Raw genomic sequence first — 14,056 nt, 5'->3', positions numbered from 1 at the left:
CTTTCTCCACCCTGTATAATACAAAATACTAGTCAAAATGTCCTACATATTGCCTCTTATTAAATAATAATAACAGCAACAACATTAAAGTTAAGATCAGTAGGAGAAATCTGACAAAAATGATGACCAAGAGCTCTTTTGACCAAAAAGGAAAACCAGAACCACCATGCGTGTAAGGGGCTTGCTGGCAGTTAACTTTGCCCTGTTTTCACATACCAAATTTCTCACTGCTAGAGATTAAAGCCTTTTTCCAAGAAAAAGTTCGAAGTGAGAAAACAGTTGCAGGAGGGTCAACTAAAGTTGAAATTTGCTCAATACAAAATTCTCCGTTTGAACTGCTGTAATCTGTTTTCTGATCTCTTCACTTCACACAGATCACTTCACATCGAGGCCTCCAGCCATTTCTGTACTGCTGAAGCCAGTAACTAATATTTGAGCTTCACCTTCCTGAACCTCTTCTCCACTCAGACAGGTTCCAACTTAGCTTTTATGAAAGGGCAAAGGAATAGGTAGAAAACCAGACCATGTCTATTTTAAGATCCCTCTGCAGTTCTATTTTCCATAGTTTCATTAATTATTTCCTTAGCGCCTTTTACATTGTCTTACAGCCCTTGCTTATTCACCCCATTCTGTTCCACCTAATCATCATTTTTCAACAATCTTCGATCTGAATTGGAAGTATCAGTATGAATTCACGAAGCAGTTTACGTAAAGGTAAGATTTCCTAACTTTACCCACTGAAAAGGCCTACAAATAATGACAAACCAAGTAGCAATCACCACCGCTAGTGTTAATATTGTGTCTTGAAATACAATTTCCATTAAAAGGAACCAGAACTCCTTGGAGAAGTGGCTAATTTCAGGTCTGGAAACAAAAGGTACAATGAGCTAGGAACATCTTGTTATCGAAGACTGGCAGGACCATATTATAAATAAATAGAAATATAGATAAATGGATGATTGATTGATGCATACATGCATAGATACATACATACATACCATATATTCAGCTCAGAAGCCAACCGGAAGAGGCTCCCCTGGCCAAACACTGGACAATTTGATCATCAAATAAAATAATTACTGCAAATGGATTGAAACATATCAAATGTGTTTAAATCCCAAAGTTCATTATGATCTTAAAAAAAAAAATTATTGGTCACCTTTAGAGGAGGCCAGCTAACCAACTCATTTTGAAACTGGTAAATAAAGGGAAAGAATCAGCAGTTACCCTGCTTTTCTATTACAAGCCATACCTCAGGATATTGAGGCCTTGATACAAAACAGTTTCTCTTTATAGAAGCTAATAATTTATTCCAGCTAATAATTGAAGAAAAATGTTAGAATTAGAAGACTGCCATTCTATATCTCCTAGTGAATGAATGGGACCTCAGCAATGATCATCAATGGCTGCTATGATTACCAGAAGCCAGTCACATCCTTCAAAAGTTTAATACAGGGAAACGAGTCATCGAGTATTGACTCAAACTTAAAACACACAGCGAAGGGAATAAAGTCAAAGTTATTTTTACCTTTCAGGCTCTCTTCTTTCCAATCAATTAAAGAGGGCTTCCCTTGGTGGTGCAGTGGTTGGGAGTCCGCCTGCCGATGCAGGGGACACGGGTTCGTGCCCCAGTCTGGGAGGATCCCACGTGCCGCAGAGCGGCTGGGCCCGTGAGCCATGGCCGCTGAGCCTGCGTGTCCGGAGCCTGTGCTCCGCAATGGGAGAGGCCACAGCAGTGAGAGGCCCGCGTACCGAAAAAAAAAAAAAAAAAAAAAGAAACTATCCAATCAATTAAAGAAACTATGAATCACTCAGCAACATCAGTATGTAAACTTACTTTGGGAAAGAAACTGCTGCCTGTCAAAGGAGCCAGAGGCATCTATAAATTAGTCCTTCCTTGAGTTCACTGCTCTACTTATGAGCCTTCCCTATATAAATTCTTAAACATTTCTTCCCTAAAAGCTAAGAGTCATTCCGCCTTTTTTTTTTTTTTTTTTTTTTTGTCTGTGTTGGCCTTTTCTAACCTAAAATAGAGATAACTGAGTTAAAGAATTCAAAGAAAATTCCCTACAGAAGAAAAACACATTTGGATCTAATTCTTCTACTGAGTCCTCACTGATTTCTTTTAAATAAAATGAAATGAAAAGCAAGATCTGGATAGAGTAATTGAAACACTATTTTGATCATTTCTCTTCTACTTAATTAGCAAAACTGAACCATTAAGTAATCTAATTATAAATGACGAGACAGGTAAATGACTTTCCGGATCTTACAATTATCAGCACTTGACTGTAAAGTATCAGCACAGCCTCAAACGGAGTTTGATCAAGACGGCTCCAAGAACATATAGGCAGATACATTAGGAGAAATTAGTTGAGGACCTGAGGGGTGAGGATGCATGCCTTAGAAGCAAATGACTAAGTTAGCAAACTATTTCATGGTGAGCACCTCCTCCAATACCAACCCTCAGAACAGAATCAGCTGTCACTGAAGAGAATGATGGATCCTCCATATGTAAAGAAAAACTGTCCATGTCTCTACGTGAGCTCAAACAATAATGAGATGAGGCCAGAGCCTGGGTTTTCTCAGGGTATCATTCAGGGAATCATCTTTCTGTAACTATGAGATGAAGATATAGCTCCCATCTGAACCAACAGCACTGAACTCTAGGTCATGAGACCAGGGCTTCACAGCCATGATGCTGAACAAAAGAAGCCAGACTGAGAGATTCTACTCCTATGAAGAGTTCAAGAACAAGCAAACTAATATCAGGTGAAAAAAAAATCAGAACAGTGGTTACCTAAGATGGATGGGGAGTTGACTGAGAAGGGGAATGAAGGAACCTTCTGGGAGATGGAATTATCATAATAGGGCTGTAAATTACACAGGTATATCCATTTGTCAAAACTATACAGCTAATTGTTGAGGTTGGGTGATGTGTACATGGGGATTCACCATACTATTCTGTTTACTTTGTACACATTTGAAACATTCCAATGTTTTTTTAAAAGACTACAGGTGTTTAAAAAAAATTAGAACTTAAATCCCCTCTCCACTACTTAGTAGCTATTGGGTCTCTGGACCTTTTCTGAACCTCATTTTATACATCTATAACCTGGAGATAACAAGCCCTGCACACCTCACTCAAAACCACCCTGGGTTGTTGCTAAGTATCAAGCAAGGCAATGGATATAAAAGTAACTTCTAAACTGTAAGGTAATAAATAAATATAGAAAATTAATAATAATGAAGATTTGTAATTACTAACAGACCACATTCCATCCCGAAATGTTTGAAGAGATCACTAACATATTTCTTTCAACAGAAACATGAGGTGTAGACACTCGTTTTTCAATAATTCCTGCCTAAAAAAAACAGTAATAAAACTGGTAAGTCAAAAATATGGACAGGGCTTCCCTGGTGGCACAGTGGTTGGGAGTCCGCCTGCTGATGCAGGGGACGCAGGTTCATGCCCCAGTCCAGGAGGATCCCGCGTGCTGTGGAGCGGCTGGGCCCGTGAGCCATGGCCGCTGAGCCTGCACGTCCGGAGCCTGTGCTCCGCAACGGGAGAGGTCACAGCAGTGAGAGGCCCGCGTACCGCAAAGAAAAAAAAAAAAAAAAAAAAGGATAGCACAAATCTTATTTATATTTGGTTACAAAATATACTGTATGACTTATTTTGCATCATAATGCAAAAATTTAGGCCTTTAGGTAAAGTCTTGTGCACATATCAACTTGATGGCTGAGAGAAGATGCCTAAAACCACACCGCAGAAGGAAGATGGTTTAGGATTTTAAATGATGTCGATAATTCACAAATTCAAAATTGAGAATCAACTCTTATAAAATCCACTGAAGCTTGCCCATCCAAAACAATGCTCATTAGTTCATATAAAAATCACAGCATTAGGAATAAGAAACATTAAATTCTTAATGCAAATTGATTATACTTAGAAAGCTAGACGTTAAACTTCTGGCTCTCCAATGTTAAGGCACATATATATTCAACTCAAGGAAGCCCAGTGGACATCTCAGCTTCATTTATTTATTTTTTTAAACCTGTCTATTAGGCTAACCTTACAACTAGCACAAAATAGAACTCAAAGAGAGGGGGCAGGGGAGAGAGGGAGTGTGTTTGTTTTCCCGGTGTGATTCTATTCTAACATCCCAGGCTAATCTCCAAGAGCCAAGATGTACCCTGAGAAGACAAACAGGCTGGCCTGGTGTGCTGTTGTAGGACCAAGTTTCAAAGTAAATAAGCATGTCAAAGCGGTGTTTTAAATAAGCACATTCTCGTTCAAAAATATAGTTAAAAGAAAATCACTTAAATTCTTTTGCATTAATCTTATCTTCAAATAATAGATGTATGTACCAAGTGCCTATTTGCAGTGTGCCACTGTCTTTTAAGATCTGGTTTAGGGGAACATGTTCCTTTCAGTTCAGCTCTCCATCATGGCCTTTAGTTCTGCATGAAGTGACCTGGTGAGCTCCTCAGGTGGCCTCAAACACCACAGCTGTTTTTTTCCATGACTTCCCTAAAGTGATGGCTAGGGACTTCCCTGGTGGTCCAGTGGTTAATTAAGACTTTGCCTTCCAATGCAGGGGATGCGGGTTCAATCCCTGGTTGGGGAGCTAAGATCCCATGTGCCTCGCAGCCAAAAACCAAAACATAACACAGAAGCAATATTGTAACAAATTCAGTAAAGACTCTCAAAATTGGTCCACATCAAAAAATCATCTTTAAAAAAAAAAAAAAAAGTACCTGTTAACCCTGCCAACCTCTGGATTTCAGGGTGGTCCTAGGAAGACCCTCTGAACTGCTGAATATGAAATTACTTAACAAAATCATGACTGAAACTGTCCACTTCTTATTCCTTTGTTATGGTAAAGAACATTGCACAACACCTCTGTTAAAGGGCTGGTCGATTCAAGAAAAACCAAGGCTTGAAGCTAAATCCCGCCCCTCCAGCTATCACCCTGTTAGCAAAACCTTCACATTCTAGTTCAAGTTAGGTTCTAGGTTTATATTTCCCCTTACAGTTTAACATCTCCTATCCATAGAAAGGATCTTTTCTCTAAGAGGCTATGCTGCTTTCTCTAAACACCAGCTCTTTGCTTTTTTTTTTTCTCTAAAACATCACAGGGCTGTACAGCTTTTCTGCCAAAGAGAAAAGCCTCCCAATGTCCATAAAACCATGTAACTGCCCGTGTGGTCCACCAAGTCAAGGAGCTTCGCTTCTCAACTGCTTACCCAGATCCTGATTGCCACCTCTTGTAGCAGAGAAACCAGACATCAAGGTCAAACCTCAGGACGATGTGAACACCAAGGATTGAATAGATTCATCCCAAGGATTTTGGACCAGATGACTTCTTCAAAGGTCATTTTTAACAATTAAGTCCTATCATATAGGAGGAAACACTGACAAGTGGAAGGACAGAGGAATTTAGTGAGAACAGGGTGTTTGAAAAGGAAGCTCTACAGGACTTTAGACTGAACCATTCCTCTGTCATCCCCCTCCTCCAAATTAGTTCACTTTATCGAATCTGTCCCCACTTTTCCCCTAAACCCAGGCCCCAATAGCACACTGTGAATGAAGGAAATGAAGGTGAGGGGCTGAGTAATTTGGTAAGTAAGCCTCAAGACAACCTCCATAGTACTAAATACCCAATCGATGGAGCAAAACTCTTAAGAGTCTCAGCCAGTGGAAAGTAATGGTGTCCAGACCAGAGAGTTACCTCCTTGAAAACTTCTGTTCCAGAGAACACCAGCGAGTGCACATTACAAAACAGCAGGCCCCAAAGCTTTGCACAATCACCTGGGGACACTGTTTAGAAATATTAATACCTGAACCCCACCCCTCAACCCCCAGTCCTACTGATTCAGACTCTCTGGTATGGGCCTGGAAATTAGAATTTTTAATAAGCTCTCCAGGTGGGTGCTAGGATTTGCAAGCCAGCCAATTCGGGTAGCCATCATGGCTAGTCTTTCTCAATTTTCATCTTGTGTTCTCTCAGTAGAGTTGCCAAATAAAATACAGGACATCTAGTTAAATCTGAATGTCAATTAAACATGGAATCGTATAGTATAAGTATGTCTCAAATACTGCATTTAATACTACAATTTTATACTAAAAAATGATCCCTTGTTTGTCTGAAGTTCAAATTTAACTTGGTATCCTATATTTTTATTTGCTAAATAGGGCAACTGGTAGCCCCACCTCCACTACAATGATGGATAAAATAAACATGCACATGGGCTTCCCTGGTGGCGCAGTGGTTGAGAGTCCGCCTGCCGATGCAGGGGACACGGGTTCGTGCCCCGGTCCGGGAAGATCCCACACGCCATGGAGCGGCTGGGCCCGTGAGCCATGGCCGCTGAGCCTGCGCGTCCGGAGCCTGTGCTCCGCAACGGGAGAGGCCACAACAGTGAGAGGCCCACGTACCGCAAAATAAATAAAGAAATAAATAAACATGCACATAAAAAAATAACACTAACTGTTATATCCACTTCTGATTTGCTAGCTCTGAATTTATCCCTTCAGAATATATAGCATGTAGATAATACAGCAAAATAAGAAAATGAGTATGGTGATATTACTCAGATAGCCTCAATTTCCCCAACTGCGAAAGAGTTGGACCAGATCTAAAATTCCTTTAAACCACTGAATTATTAACAAACCTTTACCCATATCAAATTTTGTCATCAATGTCTGAAATTCTCATGAATCCTGGAAGAAGTTTCTTTACAAAAGCAAATAACCAACCGACTCAATTTGTCATCCATTTCTATTTCTCCTTCAAAAGCAATCCCTGAAACCTATTTTTTTTTTTTTTTTTTTTTTTTTTTGCGGTACGCGGGCCTCTCACTGCTGTGGCCTCTCACATTGCGGAGCACAGGCTCCGGACGCGCAGGCTCAGCGGCCATGGCTCACGGGCCCAGCCGCTCCGCGGCATGTGGGATCCTCCTGGACCGGGGCACAAACCCACGTCCCCTGCATCGGCAGGCGGACTCCCAAGCACTGCGCCACCAGGGAGGCCCCCTGAAACCTAGTTTTGCACAACTCATCGGTGGTGACAACTTCTCCTCTTTTACGGTGTTTTGAATGTTCTCTAACATGTGCCACCTCTTACAGATTCTGTCTACAGTCCCTATATCAGAAATGCTCAGGACTTGCAGAGAAACTAGCGCTCCCTCATACTGATCTCACCAGGGGCCATGATTACACATGGTAATCCCTGATGTACTGTCTACCAAATGCTCATGTTATTTTAGTAAAGATCCAAAATTATTCTATGATAGAGTTGTGCCATGAATTCATCAAGTCAGGAAGGAATGAATAGTAGACATCTAATTCATGCTGACTAAACACAGTCTACAGTATTTGCACTAATTATAAGGAATGGCGTAGGAACTATGCCTCTCTGCATATCTAAATTTAGTTCTATTCAAATGGCCTCAAGTAACCCATGTTGTTATCTGTGATGCAGATGGCATCTAACTTGGTCACAGTTAACAAAGACTCTCGAGCTCCTCTCAAAAATCTGAGTTTAGGCACTGACCATATGAGAGCAAGTCTCCTATTTTTTGTTTCACTCAAGTCATCTCCCCTGCTTTAATTGTTTTGGTTTGGGCAATTATGCTAATTATGTCAACACACTATGGTCCATGGGTCAAATCTTGCCCTCTGCTTATTTTGTAATAAAAGTTTTTATTGGCCTACAGCCATGCCCATTTACTTGTGTAGTGTCTATGGCTGCTTTCACACTGCAAGGGCAGAGTTGAGTGGTTGACAACAGACTGTATGGCTCATGAAACTCCTAATATTTACTATCTGGCCCTGCTGTAAATTTTGCCAATCCCTGTTGCAAATGACTAACGTTAACCCCATATTTAAAAAGGCAAAATGATGTGATAACATTCAAGGCTCTACACCTTTTGGGCAACAATTTTCTAAAAATGCATGGTAGCTTTCCAGTGCATGAGTTATTTCCAAATGCAATCAAGAACTCAGTCTTTGCAATCTCTAAAGTGCCCAGCGAACATTTTTGGTGTAGTAGTTCATATGGTTAAGTGTAGTTTCAACAGAGCACTGCTCTCTGGTCTCAGATATTCTTAAGAATCCAAAGGATAAACACACAGGCGTGGAAATATGAGAAAGCACATTTCTTTCTGCTCAGAGTCCAGCATTTCAAAAGGTGAAATTACACAATGACAGCCACATGTGTAGGGTGGCTGCAGCCACCATTATTTGGAGTCTGATGAGGGAAATGCAGTAGAACAGGAATACAGAAATCGTCTCCATTTGGCACCAGTGCCTATGAGGGTACTGTCATTAAATTTAGAATTTAACTCAACATAGTTCTTCTGTGGCTTCACCGCTTTAGGCAGGAAGAGTGCGTGATCGGAAAAAACTGCCTTCAAAACCGAAACTAGTGCAAGCCTTAAAAGATCCCCACACAGGTGCCTCGTAGGACAGACTGGATTGCCAGAAGGACAAATTATGGTTTCTGAGAGGCCCTTACTGAACGCCCCCTCCTCTGCAGTAATCAACCCTGAAGGCCCCTTGTAACCTTCTTTCTGCTCCCACGGCAAGCCCTTGTAAGCAGACATGGCACGTCCACAGTTACTGAAATTTTATGCCACAGAAAATTAAACACAGATATTCCACTAGTTGAGAGGAGCAGGAAAAAAGAAGAAAAGAAACCCATAGTAACTGTTGCTAAGTTCGGCTTTACAATATTGACGGAGTAGAGGGCGTACCAAATAAAAACTTTAAGAACCGGCTCTAATTCAATCCTTCAACCCCTATGAGGGATCACAATGGGCTCTCCCACTGGGACGGAAGCAGAGCTGTGGCTCTTTCTACCCTCCTTTGATTCTTACTCCCCCACTATGGACTATCTTTCACTCCCTGAGCCCACCACTCCCTTGTTTGCCTAAACGTGAGTCCCAGGCCTTCAGTCCTTGGGCTCCGCCTGGACAAACAGAGAATCAAATACACATCCTCACCCCTGTACGGAGAAAGAGACGTCTCAGCTCATCTCGCTTCCAGGTACAGCCTGGAAAGAGCTCAATATGTTTATTCTTTCTTTTTTCACTCAAATATTTGCTGAATGTCTCCTATCTGCCAGGGATTGTACTTAGGGTTGAGGTTCAAAGGTGGACAAAATAGACACAGCCCCAGCCTTCTCAGGGCACTGACAGGTGGGGTGGCACGGGGAGGAAGGTATCAGATAAATAATCCCTCAGAGTCCAAGATTATATTATAAATGAGTCTAAGTCTAAGATTATGAGTCTATAAATCGTATTCGGTACCATGAGGGTGAGGAGGAGAAGTCTGAGACATAAGGGAGAATCTTCATTTATATCACGGGCCTGAGAAGGCTTCTGCTCGGTGGAAGTACATTTAAAATGAAATCAGAGGGGCTTCCCTGGTGCATTTGAAGTTTGAAATGTCTTATCGGTGACCTTAGTGAAATGTCCAACAGGCAGTTAGAAAACCCGGCTCTGTAGCCCAGAACTCTCCTGCTGGGAGATAGTGGGAAGTATCATGCATGTTCAGGGTTAGAGTATGCTGCTGTCAGATTATGAATCAAACATCTAGTTAGAGATTTTATAATAGCAATTGAAGATTTACTTATAAATTGGCTACAAGGTCAGTGTCTGGGTGTCAACAGCATAGAGATGGCACCCGAAGTTGTAGAAAATAGAATAATTTGATGTAGAGTGAGGCTGGAGGAAGAAAAACTGAGGGTCAAGGAATGAGCCTGCAGGGAGTTCCTTAAACTCAAACACAAAACAAAGATTGAAAAGTTGAAGCAAAGGAAATAGACGTAAAAAAGTTCTGTACATTTAATTCTATTTCTCCAAACTAAAAAAGGACAATCAATCTTAGCAGGAGAATCTAACTGCTTACATATCAGAAGTGTATACAAAGATACATTTGCAAGAACATTCACTATAATGCTATAACAGCAAAAATGATCTAAAGCAGCCTAAATCAACAATAGCAGACTGATTAGGTAAAGTATGGCACATCTATATAAGGGACTAAATGTATAGCTATTAAACATCATGTCATAGATGATTTATTGGAAAAATGTTCACATTTTATCGGTACATCAAAAAAGTAGGCTACAAACTAGCACGCACAATATAGTATTTTATTTTTTTAAAAAATACACAATAAAACAAAACAAAACAAAACAAAAAAACTACCAGCAGGGCAAACAATACCAGAAAATCAACAAAAGTGAATTCTGGATAATAAGATTTTAGGTGATTTTTTTAGTACTCTTTTATTTTTCAAATATCAGCATAAGTAGATGTTACTCGTATAGATAGAAAATGAAAGAAGCCAGAGCATTCTCATCTCTTCCTCGAAAATACCCGACACTCTTAGTCCTCAAATCCCCAAACCACGAAAATACCCAACACTCTTAGTCCTCAAATCCCCAAACCAAAGCGCAGGAGAAACACTGAGACTGAAGACATGACACAACGTCTCCATTCTCCTCCTTGCAGTGAAAGGAAGCAGACGCTGTTGCAGGCGCAGACAGCAGTATTTCCTGATCCTTCCTTAACAAAACAGAACCATGTTTTCCACCAGTAGCTGTCCTTTTCTAACCCTAACACAACTAACATCAGGGTCACAAACTGGACTACGTTCTTTGTTGATCTTCAACAATATGCACTGAGAGAAAATCACAAAAAAAATTTCATTTCGTTGCAAGAAGAGAAAGTCACACAAACTTTCAGTTTGTACACATTTACATACCCTCACAGCCACCACCAAACCTGAAATTTCTTTGAGAGAAACACTAAACATTTTCAGAGGACCTTCACTTCCCCATAGCACTCTTAAAATTTATCAAGAAAGTTTACAATGACCCTCTGCCAAACCATAAATAAGCTTCACAACAGGAGATTAAACGTTTTCTGATGTAAGCAAAAGAACAAGGTCTCCTTTTCTCCCAGTACATAGTATCTGTGCAATCTTGGCCAAGTCATTTAGCTTTTCTTAGTTTTCTCATCTAAAAGTGGGGAGAATATAACTTTGCTTGCAGGAACTTTCAGGTTTGGAGGACAATGACAGCTGCATGGGACCAAATTACTCTACACATCCTCCCCCAAAGACCAGAAAATCAACAAGAGGGCAAATATGATCATGAGACCCAAGCCATTCAGCATTATTAGGGACAGAGAATACCACAAACTTCAAATTACCTGTGAGTAGAGAAATAAACACCAATTTCCAATGCAGCTCCTGCTACTGCTTTGGTGCTGCCGGAAACCAGTGAGCGTGAAGAGTGGGGAAGCTCTGTGAAAAGGAGAACAGGGGCACGGAGATGAAGTACAAACAAAATCACCTGCAAAGGGGGAAAGAAGCTCCTGCACCAAGAGCTCACATACCACACACAGGCCTGAGAGTTGGTAGTTCTCACTACCAGCTACATGTCGAGAAAGGGCTTGAAGGTGAGAGAGACCCAGGCCTCAGAGAAGTACTGCTTCTGGATGAGAAAGAAATAAAGGAAGGACTAGTGCCATCACAGTGAAGGACCTTAGAAGGAGAAATTAAGGATACTGCAACACCTCAGACCCTCATGGTCCATCACCACCACCATCATCATCCCTTGATGAAACTGCCCCCCTGACAGAAATAAGAGTTCCTGAACCAGGAAACACACCCATGAAATGCCTAGTGATAGAAAACTTTCAGCATAAAATCAAACAGCTGCTGAAAATTCTCCCCACCAAAAACCACGAAGCAGAAGAAAACCGTTAACACCACATTCCAAACTGAATTAAATATCCTCACACGAGCACTTGGAGAATTTTTTAAAAATCACGTAGAATCAGAAATACAAAAATTAACAACAGAAATAGACATGAACAAAAAAGGAAGAGATGCAATGAAAGCTGATTGGATTCAACAAAGAAAATGAAGAAAAAGACAAAAGGATGCTTTCTTCAGAACAGAAAAATAATTTATAAGGTGCCCAAGAGAAAATAGGTTTGAGTTGAAATTTAATAAGGGACATAGAAGTATAAAATCAACAAAAGCAGGAAACAGTTAAGAACTGGAGATGTTTGGGAAATGGTGAGAAGTTGGGTACACAACAGCATGGGGGCAGGTCACAGGGAGATAAAAGTTGACACGCGAGATTGGAACCAGATTTATTCACTCAACAAATATTTTTGAGTGTTTACTGCATTCACTATGAATGGCATTGGCTCTTGCCTCTAGGGAAGACAAATGGGAGTCAGGGACCTTTAATCAGGAGAGTGATATAATGAGACTAAACTGAGAGGAAGGTAACTGTAGAAGCGGAATGGAAGACTTTCAGGAGTGGGGTGAGACTGAAAGGGAGGCTAATTAGGAGGCCAACATAAATAATTCTAAGAGAAAAGCATCAAGGTTTCCTGATGACCCCATATGAAGATGACACCAAGGCTTCTATTTTGGGAAACTGGAGAATGATTCCAGAATAGATGGAAGGAACTTCTGTTCCATTTGGGCACAGTGTGATATGATATGTAGAGATCAGAACCTCGGGAGAGCACAGGAACTGGTGGTCATCTTTTGGTGACAGGGTAGCCACTGGACATGAAGAGATGGCCTTGGATAATTCAGTTCTCATGCCTCAGAAGACCATGGAACTCTAGAGGTGTCAATACTTAAGAGCACTGGCAGACAGAGCAGCAGCAGGAATGAAGCCAAAAGAGAAGGTGCCCAGAATCCAACCCGCAAGAGGAGACATTCAAGAAATGATGGCGGGCTTCCCTGGTGGCGCAGTGGTTGAGAGTCCGCCTGCCGATGCAGGGGACACGGGTTCGTGCCCCGGTCTGGGAAGATCCCGCGTGCCGCGAAGCGGCTGGGCCCGTGAGCCATGGCCGCTGGGCCTGCGCGTCCGGAGCCTGTGCTCCGCAACGGGGGAGGCCACAGCAGTGAGAGGCCCGCGTACAGCCAAAAAAAAAAAAAAAAAAAAAAAGGAAGGATGGCTGGTCCACAGAGGCAGGTTGCATGGAGACCAAGGAGAGAAAGGACCAAGATGGGAACTCAGACACCGTTGGGGATCTTACTGATAAGTAAGTTTCAGGTTGAGGGGTGAATCGCATTCATACAGGAGATTCAGGAAATGCTCTCGCAGTGAAGGGCAGAAGGGAGACAGAGGATGGTGACATGAAAGGGAAGTTGGATCAAGGGGAAAACTGGGAGCAGAGAGACAGGAGAGAACCAGTGGTAAGGTCAGAACTGCAGAAACACCAAAAAGAGGATAGAACTGATGGAGCGAGAGAGGAAGGGGCCAGCATCTGGTTGGAGGCTACGAGGTCAGCTTTCACGGTCTCTTCCAAAACTGTGAGAGCAAGGAGTGCAGGGGCTGTGTAGGGCGCCCCAAGCCAGCACCCCAACGGTGTGAACATCCTCCCCTTCTCTGAATTCCTATAGCGTGTACTATGGAGTTTTAGGCTGGGAGCTTAGAGTCTAAGACACAGCTTTGTGTGCCAGTTTTGCCACTTACCACGTATATGCCCGTGAACACGTCACAAGTCATCCAAAGCTCAGTTTTGTCATCAGCAAATTAGGTAGAACGATAACAGTCACACACGCTCCCACCCACTTCATAGGGTTGCTTTGAGGCTCCAGAACACAGTGTACATGTGGATGCACCTTGAAGACAGAACAGCCCTGTGCATAAATCATTGGCTCTAGTTATTCCACATACACTTGTTTCCCACTAGAGGAGGATCAGTTCAATCTGTGTGCATTCCACACAGGGTCTAACAGAGTATTTTGTACCCAGGTGTTTACCATGCACTGACTTGGACTAAGAACCAGCTTCCTCTTCATGAAAGCTTGAGGCTGCATTGTTTTCTATGTCCCACACCACTACACAGGGACATCACCATACTTAAACCTGGTTCCCAACCTGAGTTTTCAGTAAGACTCCTAGCAAACAACAGAAAATGCTTTGTAACAGCATTTTCAAATTAGCAGAAGTGCAATTATGAAAAGGTTTCCATATATTACAGTCAGTGACTTTTTTAAATTAAG

At 41.8% G+C, this 14,056-nt stretch overlaps 1 protein-coding gene across 14 annotated transcripts in view; it reads right to left on the bottom strand.

The window, feature by feature from the left end:
• The window catches only part of OSBPL6 (oxysterol binding protein like 6), a 215,300-nt gene that overhangs the window by 144,986 nt on the left and 56,258 nt on the right, over positions 1-14,056 (bottom strand). For 7 of the 14 annotated variants that reach the window (XM_060105971.1, XM_060105969.1, XM_060105985.1 and 4 more), the window contains one exon: positions 13,524-13,672. The exons of 6 other annotated variants lie outside the window; for them this stretch is intronic. The gene's annotated coding sequence lies outside the window, so the exon portion shown is untranslated. Of the gene's footprint in view, positions 1-11,226; positions 11,321-13,523; positions 13,673-14,056 lie in introns of all 14 variants that reach the window. One more of the 14 variants, XM_060105972.1, reaches the window with a different exon arrangement.

This window comes from Mesoplodon densirostris, chromosome 8 (genome assembly GCF_025265405.1).
Source record: "Mesoplodon densirostris isolate mMesDen1 chromosome 8, mMesDen1 primary haplotype, whole genome shotgun sequence".
NCBI classification, from domain to species: domain Eukaryota; kingdom Metazoa; phylum Chordata; class Mammalia; order Artiodactyla; family Ziphiidae; genus Mesoplodon; species Mesoplodon densirostris.
This window is presented reverse-complemented; position numbering and strand designations above follow the sequence as displayed.